At 42.0% G+C, this 18,795-nt stretch overlaps 1 protein-coding gene across 1 annotated transcript in view; it reads right to left on the bottom strand.

The window, feature by feature from the left end:
* Positions 1–17,570, bottom strand: part of LOC126260008 (adenylate cyclase type 2-like) — a 516,154-nt gene extending 498,584 nt beyond the window's left edge. The window contains exon 1 of the mRNA XM_049957168.1: positions 17,444–17,570. The gene's annotated coding sequence lies outside the window, so the exon portion shown is untranslated. The remainder of the gene's footprint in view (positions 1–17,443) is intronic.
* Positions 17,571–18,795: the final 1,225 nt, after the last annotated feature.

Here is an 18,795-nt window from a genome sequence, read left to right as displayed (position 1 = left end):
CAGCTGATGGGTAATCTGCCTAAGCGACAATTCCGTCTGATCTGTCATCCTCATCTAGACGTTGTAGGAGGTGTTCGATTGTAATGCTCCAGAAGATGGGGCCGCTGATCGACACTTAAGGACAGCCGTTGGTAATTCTTTTAATTTCTTTTCGGCTGTCCATCCGCCATTTCACCACTCGGTCTTTACAGTAGTTTAGGAAACTTGTACAGTGATTACGGTACGCCGGCCGGAGTGGCCGAGCGTTTCTAGGCGCTACAGTCTGGAACCGCGCGACCGCTACGGTCGCAGGTTCGAATCCTGCCTCGGGCATGGATGTGTGTGATGTCCTTAGGTTAGTTAGGTTTAAGTAGTTCTAAGTTCTAGGGGACTGATGACCTCAGAAGTTAAGTCCCATAGTGCTCAGAGCCATTTGAACCATTTGATTACGGTACCTCCAAGTGTCTTAACCTTTAAGACACTGCGGACCACCAGAGGTTATCAAATGTCCCGGCAATGTCAGTCATTATTTCCATGGCGTATTTCTGTGTTTTAGTATTAACTATATGTAGGACCTGCTTCATGGCATCATCTATTGATTTTCCAGTTCTGAAGCCGATCTGGTGTGGCTCATACCCTTGAGAGTTCTGTGTGTTTGCAAGCGCTTACACAGTAGCTTCTCCTGAATCTTTGCTAGGGTGTTTATTAGGCATATTGGTCTGTAAGTCATTGGATCTGAAGGATCCCTGTCTGCTGATTTCTTAACAATGACTGCTTGGAGGTTTTCCAGACTCTAGGTATCCCGCCCAGCTGTAAGGCATCGTTCAGTAACGTTGTTAGGAACGTGGTGATTGCGGTGCTAAATCTATCAGTGTTTCCGAATGGATACCATCTGATCCAGGTGCTTTCTTCTTTTTGAGCTCTGAGATTGCTAGCACATCCTCTTCTTGCGCAAAACGACAGGTGACAGTTGCAGTGCTGTATGGTGTCTGTAGGTCTTCTTTTAGTGTTGTATGATTTTGTGTGTCTGTATCGATGACGTCGTCAGGAAGCAGTTTATACAGCAGACACTCCTCTATATTCCTCCATCCCCGCGTCCTCGTACCGTCATACTGCCTTAGTGTTCCCTGAAGTAGTCGGGTTTTTATCTTCAGTCTGAGTAATTTGTATGGTTGCCCCCCCCCCCCCATATATTTTACTCTGTTTGTGGTGTTACAAAGCGCTCCCATTGTTGTCTACGCATGTTGAATAGGGCCTAAGTCTTGTGCGTATCTATATGCTTCAAGCCTTCTGCGTTTGTCTCTATCTGGCATCTTATTTGAGTCTCATGAGTTCGTTGGTCCATGGTACTAGATCGTATTGTTGGATAATTTCCGTTAATTTGTTTCAGTCTGCTTTGTGGAACAATAAGTGTCTGGTGTGTGGTTTGGTCGTTGGGCTATGAGTGTGAGTTAGTGTGTGTGTTATAACAATCTGGTCACTACTGGTTATACACTCCTGGAAATTGAAATAAGAACACCGTGAATTCATTGTCCCAGGAAGGGGAAACTTTATTGACACATTCCTGGGGTCAGATACATCACATGATCACACTGACAGAACCACAGGCACATAGACACAGGCAACAGAGCATGCACAATGTCGGCACTAGTACAGTGTATATCCACCTTTCGCAGCAATGCAGGCTGCTATTCTCCCATGGAGACGATCGTAGAGATGCTGGATGTAGTCCTGTGGAACGGCTTGCCATGCCATTTCCACCTGGCGCCTCAGTTGGACCAGCGTTCGTGCTGGACGTGCAGACCGCGTGAGACGACGCTTCATCCAGTCCCAAACATGCTCAATGGGGGACAGATCCGGAGATCTTGCTGGCCAGGGTAGTTGACTTACACCTTCTAGAGCACGTTGGGTGGCACGGGATACATGCGGACGTGCATTGTCCTGTTGGAACAGCACGTTCCCTTGCCGGTCTAGGAATGGTAGAACGATGGGTTCGATGACGGTTTGGATGTACCGTGCACTATTCAGTGTCCCCTCGACGATCACCAGTGGTGTACGGCCAATGTAGGAGATCGCTCCCCACACCATGATGCCGGGTGTTGGCCCTGTGTGCCTCGGTCGTATGCAGTCCTGATTGTGGCGCTCACCTGCACGGCGCCAAACACGCATACGACCATCATTGGCACCAAGGCAGAAGCGACTCTCATCGCTGAAGACGACACGTCTCCATTCGTCCCTCCATTCACGCCTGTCGCGACACCACTGGAGGCGGGCTGCACGATGTTGGGGCGTGAGCGGAAGACGGCCTAACGGTGTGCGCGACCGTAGCCCAGCTTCATGGAGACGGTTGCGAATGGTCCTCGCCGATACCCCAGGAGTAACAGTGTCCCTAATTTGCTGGGAAGTGGCGGTGCGGTCCCCTACGGCACTGCGTAGGATCCTACGGTCTTGGCGTGCATCCGTGCGTCGCTGCGGTCCGGTCCCAGGTCGACGGGCACGTGCACCTTCCGCCGACCACTGGCGACAACATCGATGTACTGTGGAGACGTCACGCCCCACGTGTTGAGCAATTCGGCGGTACGTCCACCCGGCCTCCCGCATGCCCACTATACGCCCTCCCTCAAAGTCCGTCAACTGCACATACGGTTCACGTCCACGCTGTCGCGGCATGCTACCAGTGTTAAAGACTGCGATGGAGCTCCGTATGCCACGGCAAACTGGCTGACACTGACGGCGGCGGTGCACAAATGCTGCGCAGCTAGCGCCATTCGACGGCCAACACCGCGGTTCCTGGTGTGTCCGCTGTGGCGTGCGTGTGATCATTGCTTGTACAGCCCTCTCGCAGTGTCCGGAGCAAGTATGGTGGGTCTGACACACCGGTGTCAATGTGTTCTTTTTTCCATTTCCAGGAGTGTATATTCGGGTACGGTCCAGTCTGTTACGTATGCCATTGCTGCATTATTTGCATTACTGCTCGCACCACCGAACCCTGCATATGTTGGTATAGGTCCCTCTGTGTTCATTACATGTAATTCTGTTTCTTATATTAGGTCTGTGACTACGCGTCCTCTGTTCTGCCTGGAGTTCCAGAGGGTTAATCATGAATTAATGTCAGCATTTACCACTAAATGTTTGCCTCTGGCATACATGGCTACGTCTCTGATGTGGTCTGCGTACGGTTATATTTGATGGCTGTATTGGGCGTACATGGATGCACTCACCACTGTAACATTCCCATTAGTTATCTCTGTGGTAACTAAATGTTGATTGGATAACTGTGTTACCTTAATTATGTTGTAAGTTCTATTTAAAATTACTATTGCAGCCTTACAGTCACTGCTGCCTGCTGTTGTGGTATCACGTTTTGGTAGACAAATTACTTTCCCATTTATGTTATAAGGTTTTTGTAAGTACATGATGTCTGCCTGCAAGTGCTGTGTTATTTTAGGGATTTCCGCGCTGTCATACTGTTTTTTGTATTATGTTGTAAGATATTTATTTTTGTCTATTTTTCTGGGTGTTTTATGTGTATAAAACATTTACTGCCTGTCTGTGAGTAATCGAAATATGTTCGTCTGTGTACTCTTACGTGATCTCTATATTTTTTGTCCAAGTCTAAATTCTGACGTGCGCAGACAGACCTGAAGCATGAGGTTGAGCAGCGGCTCTGCTAATGTAAGAATATTCTCTGTCCTTAGGATGGTTCTATTTGTCTGCTCAGTTACTGGAAAACAGAGAGATTCACCCTTTGTATGACACAATCTTAGTAGCATCCGCTACGGTGTCTGCTGTTATCTTTTATCTGTAGCCTACTTAAAAGTAAGTTACATTCCAAATTATCATAATTAGGGGCAGCTGTCTTCCTGTTGGTACTGGTTTCTGTTGCTGTTTCTGCGGCGGTACTAGACGGATTATGGTTTGGTGTTGGCCGCTGTTTTTGAGACTTTCTAAGATCTCTTTGGGATGTCACACAGTTACACTTCATTTTGTCACATGCTTCTTCAATGCTTTTTCTTTCTTTCACACGTTTTTCACTGATGATGGTGGTGCTTGCTGGCGTGGTATCGGCGGTGGTGGTGGTGATTTGTGTTCGACTGACTGTGTGTGTTACGGTGTATTTGTTGATGTTTGGAGTGGTGGTTGTTTCTCGATGCACGTTGACATCGTTGCAATTGTCACACGTGTCTCCCTCAAAATTTTCATCATCTGATTTGTCTACTTTTATAAGTGTGGGTTCGGTAGTTTTGAGTTTTGTATTGGTTTCTGGCCTCATTGTTTCTGTGTCTGTTGATTCAAGCTCTATGTATCTCTCTCTTCCTTGTTCCTTTAGTCCACGGTGGAGAGTGCCTCCCGACACAGATGTGACTGGTTTCATGTCCTGTTCACATTTACGTGTGTCTTAGGGTTTTCCATGTGATGATGATTCCGGTTTGTGTGCGTCTTGTGTATGTGTGTAGTGATGTACTTCGGTTGGGTGAAATTGTGAGTGCATATGTCGGTTTTGCTTGTACATTTTCTTGTGTGCAGTATATGTAAGTTCATCTTCCAGCTTATCTATCCTCTGCGTTAAAGTCATTTGGAAGCTTATCCGGTTGCGCCATTGTCTTTTGATTTGCTTTGCCACCTTGTAGAGGATAGAGCCACCGGCTCTCGTGTCATCTATACATTCTATCATATTAATACAGCTACCCTGTAAAGTTCCTGGGTGTGTTAGGGGCGGGATGAGTTCATTGTTGTCGTAATTTTCAGGCAGAAGACTCATTTATATTCTCCAGGAAATTGCTCTTCGGTAGCTTCTGTGTATTGGTTCAAATGGTTCTGAGCACTATGGGACTTGACATCCATGGTCATCAGTCCCCTAGAACTTAGAACTACTTAAACCTAACTAACCTAAGGACATCACACAACACCCAGTCATCACGAGGCAAAGAAAATCCCTGACCCCGCCGGGAATCGAACCCGGGAACCCGGGCGCTGGAAGCGAGAAAGCTACCGCACGACCACGAGCTGCGGACTTCTGTGTATTGTCGACGGTGTTTCGTATTTATTTGTTTTGGGTGATTAGCTTTGTATGTTCATGTTTGTTGTATGTGTGTTGATTGTAGCTGCCATAGTCTATACTGTCCAGGAGCCGGTCATGCAATGTTTACATATTTGGCATCTATACTGTCCAGGAGCCGGTCATGCAATGTTTATATATTTGGCAATCACCTCCTTTTGTTTTGTTGCAGACACAGTCTCTGTATTTGCAGGGGATACAGACGCAAGCCTTGATGTACACTCAGTGCGCTTGTGTTGTTTGTTATCACACTTGGTACAGGTAACATCCACATTCCTGCAGGTTTTAGTCGTATGTCCAAAGTCACAACACTTAAAAAAATTGGTTTACCACCGTATAGTCTTTCACAGACAGTGATTCGAAGTCTATTTAGACCCTCTGTCTTTGTTTTAGTACCCTCTACAGGTGAGGGCTAACCTCCAGTACCTGATGACTCAAACCCCTTCTCCTAGGATCAACTAGCTTGTCAACTAGAAAGGAACTCGTGTGGAATAATAAAAAGAAAAGATTATCCATGGTACGCTGACTTGGGTAACACACTGAATATAGATGCTGAAGAACTGGCTAGTGAAGATGAGGCAAAGATTAGGCAAGCTAATTACATTTGGCAGTGAGTGACATGTTGTAAGTACACATTGAATGAAACAAAATAGTACACAGTGTTTAGTATTTACGTGATACTGATACGACAATCTCATTTCTTTCCAAAAACTGTTGTCTGAAAATTGTCAATATAACAATCTGTTAAGTGATTCATAGAAATATTGAAGCTTTTTCCTCTGTTTGTAGCTGGTTCAATACCAAGGGTTATAAGTAAAAAGCAGCCACTCACAGGGGTTCCAGTGTGGACTGTAATTATCTTATGGCAACGAAACTTGGTAGATATTGAAATGCGTTAATGCGGAAGCGATTTACAGTGGGAAAAAAAGTAGTTCCAGTTTTACCACCAGGTGCAACTCTGGCTCTGTGAATGTTTCCATATGTAATGGAGTAGGAATGGGACGTAGACAGAAAAGGTCAAACAAGTGAGAAAGGCATAATGTTGATTTTATTGTTAACTGCTGCTTACATGAGTAGTTCAATACAAGTGCCGAAGATGTGGACGAGATACTGTACAGTGCCAGAACTGCACCTGGTGGTCAAAAGTGAAACTAATTTTTTTTTCCAGCGTAAATCTGTTCCGTATTATCGCATTAGAATATCTACGAAGTTTCGCTGCCATACGATAATTACAGCCCACACTGGACCTCTGTGAGTAGCTGCACCTTAATTATGGCCGTTTGATATCTGGAATGAGGAATGAAGCAACAGTTTGCAGGTTTTGTTCCCTAATGACGTGTAGATAACTTTTTTTCCGTCAACTATAGAGATAAAAATATTTTTCATCAATTGAGTTTTTGCCTGAAAGTTCGCTACCCAAAACAACTGAAGTCAGTGTTTTGCTCATTTTTTGTCGCCATGTACTCTCTTCGCTCAGGAAATAAAATGTTAAAAGAGAAAACAAAAGTCTCGTGTATAGAAAAAAGATTTTTGAGAAGTATAATTTGTTTCCATCCTTAGCGGCGATACGAAAATTAAGAAAGTATGGTTCAAATGGCTCTGAGCACTATGCGACTTAACTTCTGAGGTCATCAGTCGCCTAGAACTTAGAACTAATTAAACCTAACTAACCTAAGGACATCATACACATCCATGCCCGAGGCAGGATTCGAACCTGCGACCGTAGCGGTCGCTCGGCTCCAGACTGTAGCGCCTAGAACCGCACCGCCACTCCGGCCGGCTTAAGAAAGGAGACAGCAGAATATTGCGAAAATGATCTTGCAGTGAGGGATTAATAGATACAATATAGTATTAGCAGAGAACTACAAACAAAACCCAGACAGCGTCGCATGGTATCCATAAACGCTAATTGTATTTTTTCTGTATAGCAACACAATTTCACACTTGCGCCCATTTAACGTAGAACAACCATAGACAATATTTTTGTTCATTCGTCATTACTAGAAGGGCATTCTGTTAGCAGAAAGGTGAATGGCCTTTCAGATCATGATGCACACATTTTAAGTCTAAAAGATTTTTGTGCTGCAACACATTTTAAATATAGTTACCAACTTTTTAGGAAAGCTGATCCAGTTGCTGTAGAGACTTTTGTAAACCTTATCAAGGAACGAGAGTGGCAAGATGTTTATAGTGCTGATACAGTAGACGATAAATATAATGCTTTCCTCAAGACTTTTGTTGTGCTCTTTGAAAGTTGCTTTCCGTTAGAACGTTCAAAACAGGGTACTAGCACAAACAGGCAGCCTGGGTGGCTGGCTAGAGGGATAAGAATATCTTGTAGAACAAAGTGGCAATTATATCAAAACGTTAGAAACAGTCAAAATCTAAATGCAGCAGCCCATTACAAACAGTATTGTAAGGTGCTTAAAAATGTTATTAGGAAGGCAAAAAGTATGTGGTATGCAGATAGAATAGCTAAGTCTCAGGATAAAATTAAAACCATATGGTCAGTCGTAAAGGAAGTGGCTGGTCTGCAGAGAGAGATCGAGGATATAGACTCAGTGCGTAGTGGGAATGTACGTGTTACTGATAAGTCGCATATATGTACAGTATTTAGTAATCACGTTCTGAATATAGCAGGTGAACTAAATAGAAACCTAGTCCCAACAGGGAATCATATAGCGCTCTTAGAAAAAAGTGTTCCGAGACTGTTATCTGAAATGCTCCTCCATGATACTGACAAGAGGGAGATTGAGTTAATAATTAAATCACTAAAGATCAAGAACTCTCATGGATATGACGGGGTATCTAGTAGAATACTGAAGTATTGTTCTATGTATTTTAGCCCAGTAGTTAGCCGTATCTGTAACTTTTCCTTTAGGAGTGGTTGGTTTCCTGACCGATTAAAGTACTCGGTAGTGAAGCCACTTTATAAAAAGGGAAATATTGATAATGTTGACAATTTTAGACCTATTTCTATGCCATCGGTGTTTGCTAAAGTTATCGAGAGGGTTGTATATACAAGGTTACTGGAGCATTTAAATTCACATAATTTGCTGTCAAATGTTCAGTTTGGTTTTAGAAATGGTTTAACAACTGAAAATGCTATACTCTCTTTTCTCTGTGAGGTTTTGGACGGATTAAATAAAAGGTTGCGAACGCTAGGTGTTTTCTTTGATTTAACGAAGGCTTTTGACTGTGTTTACCACAAAATATTACTGCAGAAGTTGGACCATTATGGAGTAAGGGGAGTAGCTTACAATTGGTTCGCCTCTTACTTTAAGAACAGAAAGCAGAAGGTAATTCTCCGCAATATTGAGAGTGGTAGTGATGTTCAGTCCCAATGGGCCACTGTTAAGTGGGGCGTTCCCCAAGGGTCGGTGCTGGGGCCACTGCTGTTTCTTATTTATATAAATGATATGCCTTCTAGTATTACAGGTGATTCAAAAATATTTCTGTTTGCTGATGACACCAGCTTGATAGTGAAGGATCTTGTGAGTAATATTGAAACAGTATCAAATAATGTAGTTCATGAAATAAGTTCGTGGCTTGTGGAAAATAATTTGATGGTAAATCACAGTAAAACTCAGTTTTTACAGTTTCTAACTCACAATTCAACAAGAACCGATATTTTGATCAGACATAATGGGCATATTATAAGCGAGACGGAACAGTTCAAGTTCCTAGGCGTTCGGACAGATAGTAAGCTGTTGTGGGAAGCCCATGTCCAGGATCTTGTTCAGAAACTAAATGCTGCTTTATTTACCATTAGAACAGTATCTGAAAGAAGTGACACTCCAACACTAAAAGTAGTCTACTTCGCATATTTTCATACGCTTATGACGTATGGTATTATTTTTTGGGGTAATTCTTCTGATTCAAAAAGGGTATTTTTGGCTCAAAAACGGGTTGTTCGAGCTATATGTCGACCTCTTGTCGACCCCTATTCAATAGTCTGGGAATGCTGACATTGCCCTCACAATATATATTTTCTTTAATGTCGTTTGTTGTTAGCAATATTAGCCTATTCCCAAGAGTTAGCATCTTTCACTCAGTTAATACTAGGCAGAAATCCAATCTGCATGTGGAATGCACTTCCTTGACTCTTGTGCAGAAAGGTGTGCAGTATTCTTCTGCATCCATTTTCAATAAGCTACCACAAGAACTCAAAAATCTTAGCAGTAGCCCAAACTCTTTTAAGTCTAAACTGAAGAGTTTCCTCATGGCTCACTCCTTCTATTCTGTCGAGGAGCTCCTGGAAGAGCTAAAAAATTAAGCAAATTCTAGTGTTACATTGTTGATTTTCTTTATTTAAACTTACGACTTGTCACCTGAATATGTTTTTTTTTTATATTTCATTTTATCTGTTTCTAATATCGTGTTATAATTTCATGTATTGACTCGTTCCATGACCATGAGACTTCTCCTTAATTTGGTCCCACGGAACAATAAATAAATAAATAAATAATAAATAAATAAATACACGCTGTCAGCTACAGAAAAACACGTACAAAGTGGGTGTTATGAAAAGAGGCGAGGGAGTCGATTCGTCTCAAAAGATCTCATCGATAATGCTCCTTCTTTATTACTAGCAGATCTAGCAAGTTTCGCTATCATACAATTGCAGCCCACACTGGGCGTCTGTGAGTAGGGGCACCTTAATTATCTGGAATGAGGAATGAAGAAATGGTTTAGCAGTTTTGTTGTCTAATGACGTTTACATAACTATTTTTCGTTAACTATAGAGACAGAAGTATTTTTAACCAATTGAGCTATTGCCTCTAAGTTCGCTACCCAAAAATAACTATTTCAGAAAACACCGAACGCGTTCAAAGGAAACAGGTGGATGTTGTGTTGTGGAAAATGGTTCATTGGAAAGCGAAATGTTTTGAAAAAAATCACCATTATCATATATACCAGTAGCAAATTCCGGCCTCAAAGTTCTACTATTTCCAAAATTTGAAACTCATGCAAATGAAGTCTTTTGTGTCTTATGCGGTATGGTAGTATTCGCTGCACGTTATTGTCCTGATCATAAGCCTGGACTTTGAGAATTTTTGATAAATTCGAATCATGTAGCCTCTCCCCGATGTTATTCAATCTGTATATTGAGCAAGCAGTGAAGGAAACAAAAGAAAAATTCGGAGAAGGTATTAAAATCCATGGAGAAGAAATAAAAACTTTGAGGTTCGCCGATGACATTGTAATTCTGTCAGAGACAGCAAAGGACTTGAAAGAGCAGTTGAACGGAATGGATAGTGTCTTGAAAGGAGGATATAAGATGAACATCAACAAAAGCAAAACGAGGATAATGGAATGTAGTCGAATTAAGTCGGGTGATGCTGAGGGAATTAGATTAGGAAATGAGACACTTAAAGTAGTAAAGGAGTTTTGCTATTTGGGGAGCAAAATAACTGATGATGGTTGAAGTAGAGAGGATATAAAATGTAGACTGCCAATGGCAAGGAAAGCGTTTCTGAAGAAGAAAAATTTGTTAACATCGAGTATAGATTTAAGTGTCAGGAAGTAGTTTCTGAAAGTATTTGTATGGAGCGTAGCCATGTATGGAAGTGAAACATGGACGATAACTAGTTTGGACAAGAAGAGAATAGAAGCTTTCGAAATGTGGTGCTACAGAAGAACGCTGAAGATTAGACGGGTAGATCATATAACTAATGAAGAGGTATTGAATAGGATTGAGGAGAAGAAAAGTTTGTGGCACTACTTGACTAGAAGAAGGGATCGATTGGTAGGACATGTTATGAGGCATCAAGGGATCACCAATTTAGTATTGGAGGGCAGCGTGGAGGATAAAAATCGTAGAGGGAAACCAAGAGATGAATACACTAAACAGATTCAGAAGGATGTAGGCTGCAGTAGGTACTGGAAGATGAAGAAGCGTGCACAGGATAGAGTAGCATGGAGAGCTGCATCAAACCAGTCTCAGGACAGAAAACCGCAACAACAACAACAACAACAACAATATGCGGTCGCAGGTTCGAATCCTGCCTCGGGCATGGATGTGTGTGATGCCCTTAGGTTAGTTAGGTTTAATTAGTTCTAAGTTCTAGGCGACTGATGACCTCAGAAGTTAAGTCGCATAGTGCTCAGAGCCATTTGAACAATTTTTGAACAACATGTCCTCCGCATTCTTGTATTTTTCCTCACTGCCACAGACAGACATAGGTATTTCCATGATGCTGAACGCATGTACCTCATTAAGACGATGCTGATTTTAATATGTTTCTCATGACCCAACGACAACTTTTCCATCGGCTTCTCGCCGGTATTGCATCGTACCAGAATTCTAGAGTGACGGTAGCAATTCATCCATTTCACACGCAGCTAGAAGTATTGTACCATTGTCATTTTAAAGAAGTGAGATATCTGAGCACTTCTTACGGTTTAACGCCCATTTCACAGCGAGATAATTAAACAGGGAGCACTCTTTCAGATTAGATAACGCCCATAAATGAAATCGTCCACAGAATGGCTCGTGTCCACGAGCAGTGATTTTAGACAAGAAAGAAATACTTACATCAGGTCGGCGGAAGATCAGAAATGACGGGTTCGGCTATTGGGAGCTGTTAATTATTGGTCAACTAGCGAAACGTTTACGATATTTTACAAACTGTGAATATGACGGCCGAGTAAGTGCTTTCACTTGAATGTCATTTTCTAGATAGCTGAAAGGTATACAAAATGCTCTTGGAATAGCAGTTCAGTAAAGACAGTGGCAAATAACACGTTTATCCTTTTTATGTATCTAGATTATTCAAAAATGATGGAGAGTAATCCCTTCAAATCAAAATGTAACTGCGAGAAGATGTAGTTATGTAGGTGTTCTTGACGTGTTATGTCTCTGCGTAACACCACTTAGACCATTAAATGTTTGCTGCCCCACAGAAAGTCTTTTCTGTTAAAAACTTTGCCAGTTCGTCGAAAAAAGCAGAGTTTTACGAGCTAGTTCAGATGAACATGAATGATACTGGCAAACAATTTGGTGTCATTCAACATATGTAGCTCTTGTCGAGGAAGACTTCCGTACACTTTGTTTTGCTACAAGAATGCTACCTGAGCATAACTGATCACTCTCCACAACTACATTCTACGTCGCGTATACCGATATAGCAGTACATATACCCCCTAATGAGACCTGTAGATGTAGTAATTCTAACTACAGTTCCTAAAAAGCCAGGTGCTGAAATGAGTGAATATTACAGAACCATTAGTGTAGTAAGTCATAATTGTAAGATACTGACACAAATTAGAGAAGAGTGGAAAGACTGGTAGAAGCCGAACACGGGGTAAGATCAGATTTGAGGGGTTGTGTTGCACGTAGTCTACTCAAGATTGTACTTCATAAAATGAAATATCATTATCAATAACGTACACCTGACTAGTTACTCTTTGATGTACATACGTCTATCGTTATCTCTTCACGATGACTAACTTACATCTGCGGGTTAAATAGCAAATCTACTAATGTCACTGACAATAACCATTGACAATAAATACCGTCAAGAGTAGCGCAGCCTTACAAGAGCGTTTTTAACCCATTTCTATGCCATAATACTGTAGAAAATTTAGCTCTTACGCTCGGATATGGTACAAAAGTTGAAACTGCAATATCGTAATGAAACAGTTACAGCTAACAGCGAACGTCACATCATTTAAAACTTTTATGAAAGTTATGTATCCGTATTAGAATAAAAGTAGGAAATGACTTAATCATAATTCCATGCCTGCGCAAGAGAATGCACTTGCAAATTTTTTTCTGAGTACCAGAATAGCTTATCAGTCGCTGAGGATCATTAACTCCTGACTCTGAATGTGCGACACACGAAACATCAACCACCTCACAGGGGCCACCACGTGCCTCTTACACCCAGGAGAGCTCCAAGCTGCTCCCGACATTATTCAAGCGTTGGTGCCTTTCAGCCGATGCACCTTAGCAGCAAATATGGGGTTTTCATCAGTCACTCCTTACTCCAGTCATTACCACTCCTCTGGAAACTACGGTTTCCTGTCAGGTCTTTTCACAATTCAAGTTAGAGGGTGCTGGAAAAAAACCTACCGTCATCGGAAAGTCTCTAGCGTTCAAGCTACAACACACTTTAAGTGGATTACGAAAAAGAGAGAGAGAGGGAGAGACATCATTTCCGCGCTAGTAGAACCTGTGGTATCGTCCAAAGATCACGGCACCACACCAAACTCGTCGACGTACATCGATACCACAGATATTAGCGATGTCTCGCTGCTGTCCGCAAGGACGAATAGGAGAGGCTGAAGAAGACACGCCCTCTCTCTCAGCACAGCAGCGCCATCGCACAGAGATCAATATAGAGCCAAGCATGGAAGCGCTCTGCCCAGTTCTTGACCTCAGCTGAAGCAATCAACATCATCGAGTGGAACCAAAGAGTTATTAAAGTTCAAAATGGTTCAAATGGCTCTGAGCACTATGGGACTTAACTTCTGAGGTCATCAGTCCCCTAGAATTTAGAACTACTTAAACCTAACTAACCTAAGGACATCACACACATCCATGCCCGAGGCAGGATTCGAACCTGCGACGGTAGCGGTCGCGCGGTTCGACTGTAGAATGTTCAAGTCTCAGATGGAAATGCACTTTCGTAAATGTTGAACATTTTACTTCAAGAGAACAGTTTGTTAATTAGTGCATCAAGAGATGTTTTAATAGTCAATGACAGTTGTAAATATTCAAGCACTCGTGTGCGGATCAGAGGTATGTATCAAGTTAAGTAAATCTTTTTATTCATTCATGTAATAAAGTGAACTAATATGTCGTCTGTTGTAGTTCCAATGAGCCATTTCCCAGAGTTATGGCCAGACGATTGTAGTTTCGTCTGGTGACAGCAGAAGCAAATTCTTCCGGATGCCAGATGCATCGGTAACAGCCAGGTATGGTAAATGACGTACTTCTAACGAATATGATCTTATTCCAAAGTTGTGCAAAATATACTGAGAGTGAAAAATGATAGAATCGGATCTGAAGTCCCATTGATGACGGTGAGATTTAAAGTATCGAAATATTCGATAACATCATTTTTTTCACTCTAGCTATAATCTTATATTATTGCCGTTAGTTACATTTTTCATTTCTTTAAGTGTACATTTTTAATTACGTTCGGAACGGCATCAATGCCAGCGTCCTTAAGTGCCATAAAGCCAAAGACTAACACAGCCACTAACCTCCTGTTAAACTAATTCTTTACTAACAATGGACCAGTTCAATTTTCCAGGAAAATATGGTGAAAAGATGGACCCGTCATGAAACTGTAATTGCAGAAGGTATCTACGTAGGATAAGAAGAATTGTAATACTATTAACAAATTTTATTGTCTATTTCTTCAGCATGCAATATTTTGCTTCATTTTTTTCCATATCCACATTACTATCAGTGAGCAAAAATGACACACACATTACTACCTACGTTCTTGAGGATCAACGTAGCTCTGACAGTATTCCTCAAACATATCTTTGGAAAAGAAACATCATAAATTCCAACTTTATTAGGGTTTAACACCCCGTCGACGACAAGGTCATTACAGATGGAGCACGAGTTCGGTTTCGGAAGAGAAATGACCGTGTCGATTCCAAATCAACCGCCCCAGCATTCGCCTTAGTAACAATCACTGCCTTGTCCAGAGAGTTATTGTCGCATTTGCCTCAAATAATTTGGCCGAACGAGCTAGCGCTGTGTCTAAGCTGCTGGAATCGTAGTCATGGGAATGCAGGGATGGTTCCTTTGAAACGGAAAAGGCAAATTTTTCTTCGACACTCTTGTCCAACTCGAGCCTGCTCTCCGTCCTCAGTATCGTCGTTGTCGACTGCATGTTGCACCTTAAACTTCATACTTTCAACTATGGAAACAACCGTAGCCCTAAATCAGGTTGGGCCTATGGACGTTTGAACCTCGACCCTCACAAACACGAGTCAAGCGTGTCTGTCTACCACTGCAGTACCTGGTTCCTTCTTTCATTAAAGGTAATGATTCCTGACCAAGCAGTACGTTTTAAAATATATGTAAATAAGTTTATTTTCACTATAATAGACATACTCGTCTCGCGAGAAATCAGCTGTTGTGTTTCTATACATGGACCATTTTCTCCTTTGACTACTTTCGATCACACTATCATCTACAGGCCTGTGTAGTTTCCTATGCAACATGTCATGTTAATGTGGGAACTACGCAGCAGAATACCGGCATCCGAATATGGACAGTATTCGGACGTATAGTTCCCGAATAAACAACTACCTAGATCTGAGGATGTTAGAGTGTGATCGAAACTAGTCATGTTACAAAAAGTGCAACTGAGGCGCGATAGTAAACGATATATAAATTTCTAGAGCTTATTTTATTTTTCTAATTACCATCTTATTAATGAGAATCAAATTCAGAATACGAATTGCCAAATACTCTTTTACGAAGATATACGGCCAATGTTTGGTTTATTAACATTCCAGATTTATTGTCCGGCAAATGGTATCGTTATTAGCTTAGACACTATGAGATTGAGAGAAGAAATACTCTGTTGTTTTGTTCAAAGTATTGTGCTATCATTAGGCTGAAATAATTCAGTGAAACCAAAGGGAACTTGACTCGGTATGAACCCCAATCCAAATACGAGTCCAATCCCTTGCCTCTTGCATCTCTGACTTTTCGCGTAGTTATGGTATACATTGCCTTTGAATACTAGTTACCATCTGAGGTTTAACGTGGAATATTTTAATCAGAAAAAATCGAAAAGCAAGAGGTAAATAGGGACAGAATGAAACAATTTATGCTCTGTGTAGTGTCTGATAACGCACGAACTTCGTCTGTATAACGATTTTTACATAAACAGTAAACCATCTTCGTTGACGAAAGTTAGTATACAGCCTCTTTATTTCGGGTGTTCACTGAACTCTAAGCTCTTTCACGCCTTCTGTCTGCTAATGGTTGCACAATCTTCCTCACAATTTGTGTTAGCGGGCAAGACAATTCCCACTCTGTCGTTAACTTCACGAGTCTATACTCAGACCGAAGGTCCTGTCAAAGAGAGTGCTTTGAGCAGTGACGCTGAGAGAGATTTTCCAAAAGGCGAATTTAGAAAAAAAAGAAGAACCACATCTCTGTCAAGTATAAATCATTTCAACCATAGGAAGACAACCACTGCTAACCAAAATCAGCTGTCTTTTATTGCGCGTAGTGTTAAACGTAACACCGAAATTCCAACATGGTCAAATAGCGAACAAAGTTTACAACTCCAATTTCACACTTCTTTCTGTCTTTTATTGATAGACGGAAGTACGAGATGCATAGACTTCGAAAGGCAAAAATATATTTCATTTCGTTCATCATAAACGGTGTTTTTTTGGAAAGCCTGCAACCGTATCATTCATGACGTAAATAATAAAACACTCAGCCAGCTACCTTTTTCTAAGCATAGCACAATGAATTTCGAGAATTTATACTCATTATTAAGTGTAAATATTAACACTGGTATTTTTTATGGGTTGTTCTGCCACTCCTGCCCTGCAGTCGTCCTTTTGTATTTTTATGGTACTGCGCCTCCTCAGAGTCGAATCCAAGATTGATTGGAATTTGGTCTGGGTGGGGGCTGAACTCATAGAAATTTCGTATATCGTGCCGTCTCCAAACTGTGTAGAGAAAAAGTAGGTGTTTTCTTAATCTACTATAATAGCAACAACAAAGGCGTGTAAGTTTCTGTGACTGTTGAGTCTGAAAGTTATGTTGCAAAGTAAATCTAAAGCAAAAAAAAAAGAATCAAGTGTAGTTCTGGGGTGAGTGAGAGACAGCTCCGTAGCCCACCCACACCCCCTTTGATTCGCCTCTGTGCCCCCTTCATTATGCAGAAATTCACATACGCAAAACATCAGTTACATTGTTTGTTTACGTGAAATCAAAATATGGTACAAAGATGCGACTGCAGCAAAAAATAAAATGAAAATAAGAAAAACCATGCATGCAAACATCACAAAAAAGTTCCAATGTGAATATTTGCACTTGATATAAGAATAAATTCTGGAAACGCGTTGTGCTGTGCATAAAAAACCGTAACTCGCATGGTGTTTTATTATTTAAATCTCGGAAAAATATATATTTATTAGGATCAAAGCGTGTATAGGTTGTTGGATTACTAGAAACAGAAATTTTCAGGTCACGGGAAACAGTGACGGAAAGTCACTAAAGCTCTCCGCTGAGCAAAATGCATATGTTTCTAAGGTACACAGAAGACTTGTCACTTGTTCGACAAAAAATAACGGATACGTACTTAATTATGCACACATGCAATAAAATACATTCTCACAAAGCGTGTGCTAAAACACGTTTCCGCAGCCTCAGGAGAATGTTGGCCCAGCCAGTATTTCGGCACTCACCTTCAGAAGACGCTGATCATGACCATCCACACACTCGTCTGCAGCGGGTTCAGCGGCGACGGCCGATATCTAAGATGCAGGTAACGTGTTCGGCCAGATAAGGCGCCTGTCTCCCCGAGATAATAGGCACGCCGGGCCCGTCGCGCTCACTCGCCCTGCTGCGACCGCCGCGACCGCACTGCGTACGAACGCTGCGCCGGCTCGCGGGCTTCTGGCCACTGGCAGTTAGCTGCGACTCCCAGTGGCACAGGTCGACGCCAGCGCCCCTACCTCAACTAGGGCCTCCGTGAGCGGGGCCCCGCAGACCAGTTTTGTGTCGCTCCTTGTGTTTTGCTACCTCGTGCCACAAAGGCCTCGTGCAGGCTTCTTTGGATGACGCTCACTACGTCACTGCAATTAATGCTACACCAACAATTCAGAAATTAACTTCCGTTTGTATACCTCAATCCCAAAGATGTTAAAGTAAACGCCTTTTTCCAAATATATTCCACTGCGGAAGCTTGTACTGTGGTTCTTCGTTTAAGTCGTCGCACGAACTTAAAAATGACAGATATCGAAATAAGTGACCATGGGATAGAAAAGTAACTTAAATCATTCAACAGAGCAAAGGCCACTGGACCTTAAGGCATGCCGGCCGAAGTGGCCGTGCGGTTAAAGGTGCTGCAGTCTGGAACCGCAAGACCGCTATGGTCGCAGGTTCGAATCCTGCCTCGGGCATGGATGTTTGTGATGTCTTTAGGTTAGTTAGGTTTAACTAGTTCTAAGTTCTAGGGGACTAATGACCTCAGCAGTTGAGTCCCATAGTGCTCAGAGCCATTTGAACCAACCTTAAGGCATACCAGTACTATTCTACACATGATACACGAAAGAATTTCTCCTCTTCTAGCAGAGGTGTACCCATGTCGTCGGAGAAGGGAAGCGTTCCTAAGGATTGGGAAAGTGTGCAAGTCACTCCCGATTTCAAGAGGATTGGTGGAGCAGACGCATAAAACGATACAGGGTGATTTTTTCCACCTTGTACAAATTCTAGGGATTGCTCGAGGAGAGGATATGGAACAATAAAGGTCTAATGAACTTTTTGTGTTAGCAGAAGAGCCAACACCGTGTTACGAGTGGAGGCCGAAATGCACGCGTTTTAGCTCACGCATGCTGGGGTGAAGAGGGAAGAGCTATACTGACGTGAGGTCTGGAAAATGACAAGGAATGAGAATTCAGAAAGCGGACATAATTAGTTTCATACTTAACTTTAATCCATTAAGGATGAACGGCGCTCTTGACGGTACATGATTCACAACATTATCTGTTCAGAATAGATTCTTGAAGATAATTCTTATAGTAACTGAATATGGCAC

Source organism: Schistocerca nitens, chromosome 5 (genome assembly GCF_023898315.1).
Source record: "Schistocerca nitens isolate TAMUIC-IGC-003100 chromosome 5, iqSchNite1.1, whole genome shotgun sequence".
Classification (NCBI taxonomy): Eukaryota; Metazoa; Arthropoda; class Insecta; order Orthoptera; family Acrididae; genus Schistocerca; species Schistocerca nitens.
The sequence above is the reverse complement of the archived record's forward strand: the minus strand, read 5'-3'. Positions and strand labels throughout refer to the sequence as shown.